The sequence below is a fragment of the Rhinatrema bivittatum genome, chromosome 2 (genome assembly GCF_901001135.1).
Source record: "Rhinatrema bivittatum chromosome 2, aRhiBiv1.1, whole genome shotgun sequence".
NCBI classification, from domain to species: Eukaryota; Metazoa; Chordata; class Amphibia; order Gymnophiona; family Rhinatrematidae; genus Rhinatrema; species Rhinatrema bivittatum.
Genome location: NC_042616.1, coordinates 457,510,189 through 457,522,385, shown reverse-complemented (window position 1 = coordinate 457,522,385; position 12,197 = coordinate 457,510,189). Strand labels below are relative to the sequence as shown.

General features: G+C 41.4%; 1 protein-coding gene across 1 annotated transcript in view; it reads right to left on the bottom strand.

Annotated features, from left to right (window-relative positions):
- NAGA (alpha-N-acetylgalactosaminidase) overlaps positions 1-11,449 on the bottom strand; it is a 55,504-nt gene extending 44,055 nt beyond the window's left edge. Inside the window, exon 1 of the mRNA XM_029590429.1 lies at positions 11,395-11,449. The gene's annotated coding sequence lies outside the window, so the exon portion shown is untranslated. The remainder of the gene's footprint in view (positions 1-11,394) is intronic.
- Positions 11,450-12,197: the final 748 nt, after the last annotated feature.

The following is a 12,197-nucleotide window of genomic DNA, read 5'->3' as shown; positions in this document are numbered from 1 at the left end:
GTTTCAACGGACGGACCTACCTACACTCATGACAGTACGCACGAGAAAGGGACCAAGTATTTCTTGCTTCTACCGGGAGTTACAGAAAATACCGGACGAAGGAGCACTAGCAGCACTATACCGTTCGTGGCAAACTTGGCCAGCCTTTAGCCTTACTTTCTCCGACTTTAAATCCACTTTTAAGAGTATAAGGGCTATATCTACCAACGAAGAGTTGAGAGAAACTCAGTACAAATTCCTGTGGAAGAGCTATATTCCTCCGACCTCTGCATATAAGTTTAACCTCTGCGCATCTCCGAACTGTACAAAATGTGTTACCCAACTTGGAACTTACTCTCATTACTTCTGGGAGTGCCCTAAAGTCAGCGCTTTTTGGAAGGGGGTATGGATGTTCTGTGAGAGGTTGTGGGAGACTACGCTTCCGTTCACACTAGAAGGTTGGCTGTTTGACGCCTGGCCGGATACATTACTGGATAAAGATAACATGGTGGCATTTCTTTCTAAAGCTGCGCTGGTTGGGAAGAAAGCTATACTAACCGAATGGCTGGCGGAACGAGCACCTCATATCGACCATTGGTTTCAACGAATGTTAACCCTCAGCTCGCACGAGTATCTCTTAGCAGCTAAGTCCACCGTTCGGAAAAGAGAACAGATGCAACAGATTTGGGGACCGTTTCTTTCTTATTTACGGCCAACCACCAGCTAAATTATAAAATTTCAGATTAGGTACATTCAATCTACCTTGAGTCCAAGGTTTCATCAGCTTCCACAGAGCTATGCTTGTTTTTTTCCTACTGCACAAATATTTCTCAAATGTTTATTGAATAAAAGTATTTCTGATATAGGGATCCTGTTAGTCCCCTACTAGACTTAAATAGAAGTATATACCACATGGTATGGGGAGATACATGGTGATAACTTGTAGGTTGCAGTTCCCCCATGTGGAATGATCCTCTGGCACTTAGAGTCAACGCACCATTTTGCTTTGTGGATTCCCCTTTTGATTTTGTAGAAGCAGCATGTATTATGCTGATCTCTAATGTTCCATTAATTAACTTCTTGCCAGAGCAAGATTAAGGCCAACTGGATGCCCTAAGCACAGCCCAACAATGGAGCCCCCTCGGCCTTTCCACTGCTTAAATGACAAGACATTAAGACTCAATAAGTGCTGAAGGAGAAATAAGAGATTAAAAATTCAGGTTTTTTTCCAGGCCATCCTTGGCCCCACAACTATATTAAATATAAACTTTTTAAATTGCATGTATTTATCACTAAAGAGCAATAAGCAATATAAGCAAATTATTTACTTATAACTAGAGGGCAACAGAAAAAATTCACATTCAAATTTTCAACACTCTATGATGACCCCCTTCCCTTAGTGCCCTATGCATGTGATTATTTTGCTTAATGGTTAATCCAGGGCTGCTTCTTGCTTCCATGGAGCATTTGATTTGGATGGGAGTTCTTTCCACCCTCCCAATCCACCCCACAGTCTTTTAATTAATTTATTTAAGTTTGACGTACCATAAATTGGGACTCAGTTAAGCAGAGTTAACTTCTACTCTACTTTCAAGTAGAAGAAGTTATCATTACACAAGGTGGACCTGTGATCATCAAGATCCAAGGAGAGGATGACTTCTAGCCATCTTAAGGAAAGGAAGAAGGAGGTGGGAGAGAGAGGAGAAATAGACCCATTCAGGGCTCATGTACATCTACTGGAGATTTGGAGAAAATGGAGTAATAGGTATCCTGATACTACAAAAGGAGGATACACAGAGGGAAGAAACCAACTTACCCTGTATCCAGTCAGAGGGAAGACATCAAGTAACTAAACAAACTATTTTAATTGGATGTAACATCTACATTGAGAAAGCCTGTAAGAAGTCACAAACTTACTTAAGAGCATTTGTGCCATCTTGAAAGTGAAGTACACAGCTGTAAAGACTTCAAATCATCATATGCACCCTATCAGTAAAAGAGAAATGTTGGAAACCACCAAAATTCTCATGTGTTTCATTGATATAGGGACTTTAATGCTTATCTATGCTGTTATCATCAGTGCTATGTGCAAAAGATTTTAATGTGGGAAAAACTAAAGCAAACTTTCCCCCTGCACAAGAAACCCTGGAAATACATATTATTGCATAATAACAGTGTTCCATTTAAAACAGAAGTTTGAGATATGGCAACTGGAACAAGATTCTGGGTTCAGCCATCACAGGAGTTAACACTGATGAGACAGATAGGAAACAAACTAAAGGTATATATATCAATTTAGGCAGTATGATTATTCTAAAAAGCCATATTTTACCTAACAATGAGAGAGGAAAAGAGACCCAATCATATCAATTTATTTCGGTTATAATCATCAAACTAGATATAATGGATTTTTGAAGTTGACCAATGTCCTTAATTATGATTATCCCGAAATATTTAAAAGATTCTCCCACCCATCTCAGAGAAAAGGTATCACTCCATTTATTTGGGGAACATTCACCAAAAGACATAGCTTCAGATTTATCTAGGTTTAGTTTCAGACCCAGCAAGACTCTAAAACATGTGAAACTACTGAAGAACTATATGTAGAGAGGTCATAGGTTTAGCACTATGAATAAGGATATGATCAGCAAAGGCTGAAATTGTAAAGGAAAATTTATTTAGAGAGATACTTGGACTCCCTTAATGATTCTTAAGGATTCTAAAAAGTGGATCCAATAACAGTGGGAATAATAAAGGAGAGGGCAACCTTGTTGTGTACCTCTATGTAAATGAGCCTCTTCAGATAAAGTACCATTATCTCAAACAGAGGCCATAGGATGTTTATATAAAGCACATATCATTTTAAGAAATTGCCCTTGAAAATCATAACAGTGCAAAGATTCAAACATAAATGACCAACTCACTATCAAAAGCTTTCTCAGCATCAAAACTTACTAAGAGATATTCCCACTTCCTGAAATTAGATTGTTGACAGAGGCAATAACTTTGTGAATATTCAGTACAACTTGCCTGCCTTTAATAAAGCCCACCTGATCCTCTGCAATTGAGTTCGGCAAAATCTGAGGCAGCCTATCTGCCATGGTTTTAGCCAGCAGATTTAATGTGATTTGGAGGGATGAAAGGTAAAAGAAGAGCAGATTTTTACACTTTACTCTCTACTTACCTTGATTGTAGCTAGGTAGAGAGAGTGTTAAGCTAAGTAGAGAGAACATGGAACAAATCTACTTTTCTTTTACCTTTCATCCCTCCAAATCACATTAAATCTTCATTGATGGTAACTGTGCTGTTAGTACATATGACTGTGCATGTAAAACTGCCCCCCCCCCCAAAAACCCCACCCCACCCCACAAACCTCACTCTGAGTTCATAATGTACCCTTTCACAGTGGTATAAAAAGTTAAATTATAAAGTGAGCTTCCGCAGAGGCTCTCTCTCTCTCTCCCCCCCAACTCCACAAACTAGCATTTGCAATAACAGCTATCGCAGGCATAACACAGAAAAAAGGTGTAGTTATTTCCTGAATTGCTGTGTGTTACTTGCATGCAACGTTAACTAGCCCTCATTTGCATTTACTCCTCCCACTCAAATACAAATTTTAAATCTGCATACGCATTTCGCGATGCGGTATTTATTGCGTGCATTATGGTGTTATCGCATGCGATAAATACCACAATTCCCTAATGCCCTAACGTGATTTGATGAATGACCCTCTTAGTCTCCTGAAGTATTGCCACATTAGTTTTATGTCTGTTCAGATATTGTAAAATGTTAAAGCTTTTCACTGCAGAACCAATTCCAGACACATTCCATGTGATACAGCTCACTGTGTTAGACATGGTAACCAATACACACTGAATTATTAAGCTGCTCTTTATAGTATGCAAACCTACAGAGGTCCCCCACCCTAAATCTCCATAAGAAGAAAGTAGAATAAACTAAAAAAATAAAAGGTAATATATGCTGAAATTAACACCCTTCCCTTATTAACCCTAATTATGTCTTACTTTAATGAAACCCTTTCCTACCCCTTCAACCTTCATCCCAATAGTCAATCCCTTATCCCAACAATATTTAACCCAAGGTACTGTCATGATACTGGCTGCTAAGCAGCCCCCCTGCCAGCAGGGGCCCTCAGTGAGCCACACTCAATCCTGTTCTAGCCTCCGCCTTGAAGGCTGCATGATGCAGCAAGGCAAACCTTATAAAAATCTCTCTCATAGTTTGCTCAGTGCTAGGCTAGACTCTATACATGCAGACACAGAGGATTCGTATTTATTATACAGTTTGGTGGTACTGCCCAGGGACGGCAGCAGTGAGGTAACACAGTAGAAGTAGTCCAGGGGTCCTCAGCAGAGGAGACCAGTCCCACGCTCAGGTAGATGGTAGACTGTGCAAGGTTAATTACTCACTGAAGTAGATAGCTGTATTGATGAAGATCCTGGCAGGCAGAAGTAGTTGAACTGTAGGCACCAAGGTAGGGAGAGCAGGTCCTCGAGGAGCAAATACCTGGTATCCCAGATAAGCACCTGAAAGAAAGCATAAGGGCCCCCAAGGAGCGGGTACCCAAGTTAGTGAAGAATGACCCCGAAAGGCAGAGAGATCTCCCAGCGGCAGCAAGGGAGTGGCAGAGTAGCTTAGACCGGAGGCATTCCAATCCTTGCACGAAGGGCAGACTAAATATCCATATGGCGTGACGTCACTCGGAGGGGACGCCCTCGAGGTTCCCACCATGACGTGGATAAAGACGTGGGTGGCATGCGTGCGCGCACCCTAGGAGGCCCTCAGGAAATCCATGGCGAACACCGTCGCCGTTGCCATTCTGGGGAAGCCGGAGAGAGCGGCATGAAGATGCAGCAGCAGCCATCTTCCCAAGGCTTGAGGAGAGAGAAGGAAGAAAGGTGAGGCACAGAGGTCGAAGCCGTCTGAGACCGACAGATGCAACAGGCTTACTGACCTGTAGTTTCCAACCTCCTCTCTGCTGCCATTCTTGTGAAGTGGGACCACCACCGCTCTTCTCCAGTCTTTCAGCACCATTCCTGTTTCTAGGGATCTATTGAACAGACCCTTCAGCGGAACCGCCTGCACATCTCTGAGCTCCTTCTCTATCCTGGGATGTACCTCATCCAGCCCCATGGCCTTGTCCACTTTCAGTTCACTTAATTCTTCCCATACATTCTCTTCTGTAAACGGAGTTTCATCTACTCCACTCCACTCCCATCCACAGACTTGTTAACTAGCAACGGTTCTTCTCCAGGGTCTTCTTTGGTGAACACCAAACTGAAGTATTTGTTTAATATTTTGGCCATTTCTTCGTCTCTCTCCACACATGGATCATTGTCACCTTTCAATTTCACTATATCACTTCGGACCTTTCTCCTTTCTCTGATATATCTGAAAAATGTTTTGTCCCCTCTCTTTACTTCTTTGGCAATCCTTTCTTCCACATGACTTTTAGCTTTCTTGATTTCTTTCTTTGTCTCCCTCAGTTTCATCAGATATTCTTCCCTGCGTTCCTCATTTTGGGATCTTTTATATTTCTTGAATGCTGTTCGTTTTGCTTTTATTTTATCAGTCATCTCATTTGAAAACCATAACGGTTTCTTATTTCTCTTACTTTTGTTTACTTTTCTAACATATAGATTTGTGGCCTCTTTTATAAAGGCCCGGCAATGCGCGTAAAGCCCCAGGATGCGTCTAAGTCCCAGGGCTTCAAAAAAGGGGCGGGGAGGGGGCATGGCGGGGCCGTCCAGGCGGGGCAGGGCATGTTATAAAATCGGGCGTCCATCTGTGCACGCCGGGTAGCGCTTCTTTGAAAATCTACCCCATAAAGAAAAGATTGGAGACCTGTGATTTCCATCTGTTGTGCCAAGAACTGATGTGAACTATACCAAATTTTCCATTTAAGAATTTTTTGCAGTAAGGATTTATTTTGGACACTCAAACTGAGCCTCTGGAGTATTGTGCTGGCACTCACATCCCTTCATAATAAAAGTGAACTGACACCCATCCAGGACAGTAAACTTGACAGTCACCCCTGCCACACTGGGCCTTGGAGGATTTATTCCTCCCTACCACTGGAGTGGGAGAGAAGTTGAGAATTGGTCTCGGACCCTCACTGGGCCCTACCCTCTTGGCTCATAAATTGGAACAGGGATTACATCCCTTTTAAAAGTTAAATGCTATCACAGTAGATTTCCTTAGTGTCCTCCCTCCAGTTATCAAGCCAAATTTGATCATGTTGTGATCACTATTGCCAAATAATCATAACTGTTAGCTCTCACCCCAAATTATGTGTTCCACTAAGGATTAGGATTAAAATAGTTCCCTTTATTATCAGTTCTTGTACCAGTTGCTCCATGAAGCAGTCATTTATTTTATATAGAATCTTTAAGTTGTTAGCATGTTCTGATGTGACATTTACTCAATCAATACTGGGGTAGTTTAAATCACCCATAATTATTGTGTTGCTAATCTCGACTGTGGTGTCCCCCAAGGATCCTCCCTTTCTTCCACCCTATTTAACATTTATATGCTCCCTCTCATCAACCTCCTTTCCAACCTTGGTGTTACACACTTCAACTATGCAGATGATGTGCAAATCCTTATCCCTTTCACAAATTCCATTCTCTCCGCACTCCAAAACTGGGACACTGTTCTTGCCTCCATTAACCAGCTCCTCACTGACATGCACTTATCCCTTAACCCCCAAAAAACTGAACTCCTTCTCATCTCCTCCAAACATTCGTCTATACCCATACCCTCTACCCTCTCCTCTACCACTTTCCCATCCAACACACGAAACCTGGGTGTTATACTTGATAACCAACTCACTTTCAAACCTTACATCAAATCTATCCTCAGCAGCTGCTACTTCAAACTGCAAACCCTTAAAAAACTTAAACCCCTTCTTTATTTTTCTGATTTCCGTACTGTACTCCAATCTATCATTTTTTCGAAAATAGATTACTGCAACGCTCTCCTCCTTGGCCTCCCTGCCACTTACATCAAACCTTTACAACTTCTTCAGAACGCCACTGCACGCATCCTCACAAATGTCAATAAGAAAGACCACATCACTCCCACTCTCATTGATCTCCACTGGCTTCCTATACAATCATGCATCATATACAAAACTCTTACCCTCATTCACAAAAGCATCACCAACGAACATTACAACTGGTTAAACCCACCGTTCCTCCCTCGCACCTCCACAAGACCAACTCGTTCCTCCCTACGTGGAACTCTATTTTCTCCCTCTATAAAATCAACTAGACTTATCTCCACTACAAACAGAGCCCTTTCTCTTGCCGGCCCCACCCTCTGGAACTCCATGCCTCTTGACCTACGCACTGAAACCTCCACACCCAATTTCAAAAAGAAACTCAAAACCTGGCTCTTCCTCCAAGCCTACCCCCCTTCACCCTCGCCTACTAACCCTCTCCCGCTGTGACCTACCTCTTACCTTTGCCCTTCACTAGCCCCCCTTTTCCCGACTTCTTTCCCCCAAAAAAGAACCAGCAATTTATACGAATTTATCATTGAACCCTGTACATAACCTTATCCTTTTGTTATTGTTACTCATTTCCCCTCTCCCAACTTATTTTACTCCCAATTGAATCCCTTCAACTAATTTATCTAGTTATTACTTTGCTACTGTGTTTTACTGTTCTTTGTTCCTTGTAAAGGCAACGCCTATATATACCTTGGTTTTTAAGTTATTTGTAAACCGACAAGATGTGCAAACGGTTGTCGGTACATAAAACCGTTTAAATAAATAAATAAATTTATAAATATTAGCTTATCTAATTTTTATTTCATCGTCTTTCTGTTCATTCTGGCCAGGTGGATGGTAGTACACCCCCACTGCTATTCTATTCCCTTTCTCACATGTAATTTCTATCCGTAAAGATTCTCAATGCATTTTGTTTCCTGCAGAACTTGTATCCTGTTTGACTCTGTGCCCTATTTAACATATAGCACCACCCCTCCACCAATTTGATCTATCCTATCATTGCGATATAATTTGTACCCTAGTATCACAGTACCCCATTGATTATTCTCTAACTACCAGGTCTGTGAGATGTCAATTATTAACTACCTCTTCAACCTGTTCTATACACTCTTATCTCTCCTATCTTATTTTTTAGACTTTTAGCATTTATATACAGATATTTCAAAGTATGTATTTTGTTTGTATTAAAACCTGCTTATCAGTTGACAGGGGTAATTTGGAATCTTTATGTCTGCACTTTACTTAAAGACACATGGGCTACTTTAGTATTTATTGCAGCTTCTCTATCAGGATGCTCCAACTTCTCTATTTTGTTAGTATCCTTCAAAGATATATTATTCTGAACCATGCATATCTGAGTGACTGTCGGTTTTCCCCCATCATCTAGTTTAAAAGCTGCTATGTCTCCTTTTTAAAGGTTAGTGCCAGCAGCCTGGTTCCATCCTGGTTAAAGTGGACCCATCCTTTCGGGAAAGGCCCCACCTTCCCCAAAATGTTGCCCAGTTCCTAACAAATCTAAAACCCTCTTCCCTTCACCATCGTCTCATCCATACATTGAGACTCTGGAGATCAGTCTGCTTTGGGATTCTGCACATGGAATGGAGAGTGTTTCTGAGAATGTGATCCTGGAGGCTTTGGATTTCAACTTTCTACCTAAAATCCTAAATTTGGATTCCAAAACCTCCCTCCTGCCATTTTATGGCTAATGCATCTCAGCATTTGTTGCCCTACCATGAACAGGTAAAACAGATTTCAAAGCAATGTATCAATGTGCACTGGGCTAGGAGTTCTAGTCCTTAGACAAATCTCTAACCTTTCTTTTGAGGTAGAAGTACACATTTGTTACTTGTACAGTGTTGTGTACATCTAGTACTGCTATAGAAATGTAGTAGTAATGCACAGAGGTGAGAGACAAATGTATAACCGCTGTTGCATGAATTGACTGTACCTGACTGCTGAGGCATCTCCATGGCCTAGACAACAAGGAGGAATATGGTTACCATGGTCAACTCTGACATCAAAGGAACTTGTGACATCACAGCTGGAGATCACACTGTGAATGGGGAATTACTGTAGGATATCAGCACACTTTCCACAACCCCAAGACCGCTGCTCTCCCTATACAATGTATGTCCTAGAGCAGTGTTTCCCAACCCTCTTCTGGAGGCACACACATCCAGTTAGATTTTCAGGATAGCCACAAGAAATATGCATGATATAGATTTGCATACATTGGAGACCCAGTAGCTCAGACATAGTGAGGTCAATATTCAGTTGGCTGTTTAGTGGTCAAGTTATCCGGCTAAAGTTAGCCAGATAACTTGTCCTGGATATTCAATGGGGTAAATGTCCCACTAAATATCCCCAATTAAAGTTATCCAACTAGGTGGGAGAACCAAGATGGCTGCCGCATTGTGAACACGGGAGTAACTCGATTCCCTGAAATTCTTGGAAAAGCCTTTCTCTTTTTCATTGAAAGATTTTCTTTATTTTAAAAATGCCACACACTAAGAGAAAGGCTAGAATTCGAGAAAACCTTACCTCCACTCGAATATTGCCTTAAGACAATTGGGAATCGAGGAAGCTTTCAGGGACATGCATCAGTAACCGGAAGGAGGAGCTGCGAACGAGCATGGCGGAGAGCAGTCGCCGGATGCCCAGGCTGAAGAAACATCCCTCAGTCCCAGAGCGCCAACAATTCCTACCCTGCTTTACAGACCCCCAGAAGGAGAGAGGAGAAAACAAGTGTCAGCACCGTGGGAACAAGCAACTCCAAAGACTTCTAGTGCCCTGAGAAGGGACGGCGATCATCTGTCTGCTTCGGAGAGCCCGGTTCACCAGGGCTCTGAGGGAAAGAACGAGGAAGTTTGGCGCTTGGAGGGCGAGGTAGGAGGTAAGGGAAATGGAATACACGTAATTGTTAATTTGCCATTAGAAACCCCAGAAAAGATTACTTTGGAAGAAATCTGGAAGGCAATAATTAATATGAACAGAGCCATAAATGATTTAACTTCTGCTGTGAAACAAAACTTTAACAACGCTCAGAGAATGGAAAATAAGATTCAAATGCTGGAAACCACAGTGAAGTTGGCTGAGACTGAAATTAAGAATGTTAAAGAAGTGAAGTGCAACTTAATAAAATCTGAAAATCTAGTTTTGAGAAAAATGGAGTTTATTGAAAATGAAATAAGAAGAACCAATCTAAGGTTCTTTAATTTTCCTAAGACCAGGTGGATGACACCTAAAGATCTTCTTAAAAGTTATTTAATAAATATCCTAGGATTTTCAAAAGAGTCCATACCGGTAATTTCTAAAATATTCTACCTGCCTGCTAAAGATGAAGAAAAGAGAAAACAAGCTCAAGAGCAAATTTCTTCTGACAATTTAACAGATATCTTGGAAAAATCTTTTGAGACTAAGATAGAGTCTAGGGCAACACTGTTGGTGACTTTTACACAAATATTAGATAGAGATACTATATTGCGATTATCTTTTCATAACCAGAGTCAACTTTTCTATGGTCAACAAATAAGGGTATTTCCTGATATTACTAAGAATATGCAAGAGAAAAGGAAATCTTTCCTGATGATGAAGAGAGAAGTAACATCAAGGGGAGCAATGTTCTATCTAAGATTTCCCTGTAGATGTATCTTGGTCTACCAAAATAATAGATATATTTTTTCAGAGCCTGAGCAACTACGGGTGTATTTAGACTCCCACTCCTAAATAACTTTAAGGGGGTTGGACAAATTGTAATTTGTCACAGTGCTGTAACTAAATATTATGATTTAGATTTTCCTGAACCTGCTTTAATAATTGTGTTCTCCCATTATTCTTATAATAATTGAAAAAAAAGGATATTTCCTATTGACGTAATGATCTGAATGTCTTATTTTTATTTTTCTGAATGACATTGTTAATAATGTAAATCTGACTAAAATTCAATAAAAATAAAATAAAAAAAAATTATCCAACTAACCATAGCTGGATAACTTTAAACATAACTGGATATTCTTTTGAAAATTGCTGGTTATGTATTAAGTTATTTGGCTATGGTTAGCCGGATAACTTTACACTTAAGTTACATTCCTGTTTTATAAAATAAAAACTCACATCGCAGGCCTACAAGCCTAAAACTGTCCCCCGCCTCTCTCCCACCCACTCACGTTCCAAAGGCCCTACTGGGCCGAATTTGCTGCTCCAACCCCAAAGCAGCACATTTCATTCGTTCAAAAAAAATATTTGGGCCGGCAGTCCTTCCTCCCCCACCCCCTGCTCTCGCTTCCCCTGTTTGTTTTGTTTAACATTTTGTTGTTTCCAGAACCTTCCCCATTGCACACCCCAACTCTTTCCCTTCTATGCCCCCCATCCCCGAACCTTACTTTGTAGTAGTTCATCTCCTTCCTGGATTGCAATAACCTCCTACTGTGACCTGGGCCCGGTGCTTCTGCCGTTGCTAGGCTATTACGTGTACGCTTCCATCATAGTAGCCTAGCAACGGCAGAAGCACCAGGCCGGGATCGCTGTTGGAGGCTAGTGCAATCCAGGAGATGAACTTAATTCCCCAATTCTAACTATCCCCCCCAAAACCCACCCATTCACTAATTAATTACCCATATAGTAGTCCAGTGTTTTCCAACCTTTTCTAGTCCAACCTTTTCAAGTCCAAGGCACACCTACTTTAACAAAAATGGTGTGGGCACACCAACCTCCATGGAGCAGGCAATGTGAACTTGCAGAGGACTCTGTGCCCTATTTAACATATAGAACCACCCCTCCACCAATTTGATCTATCCTATCATTGCGATATAATTTCTACCCTAGTATCACAGTACCCCATTGATTATTCTCTATCTGGTTAATGGCCAAAAGAAGAGCTAGGGAAGCAGTGAAAGCCCCACCAGTCTCTCTTCCAAATTTTAAAACTAAGGGCGAATGAGGGCAGAGACCACATAAACCTATCATGTTGGATCAGTTCCTTCTATATACAAATGCAAGAGAAGTGAGAAGATAATGTAGTGTGGGCAGCTGGCTAAGTTGGTTACCTTGGCTTCCATAGTTCCTTCATTGCTGCTACTCCCAACACTCAGAAGTCATATCCAGTGCTCAGTGTACACTCTTCCCATCTCAATCAGCCTAGGGATAAGACAGAGGCTGGAAGGACTCAAAGGAGGGAGCTCAGGAG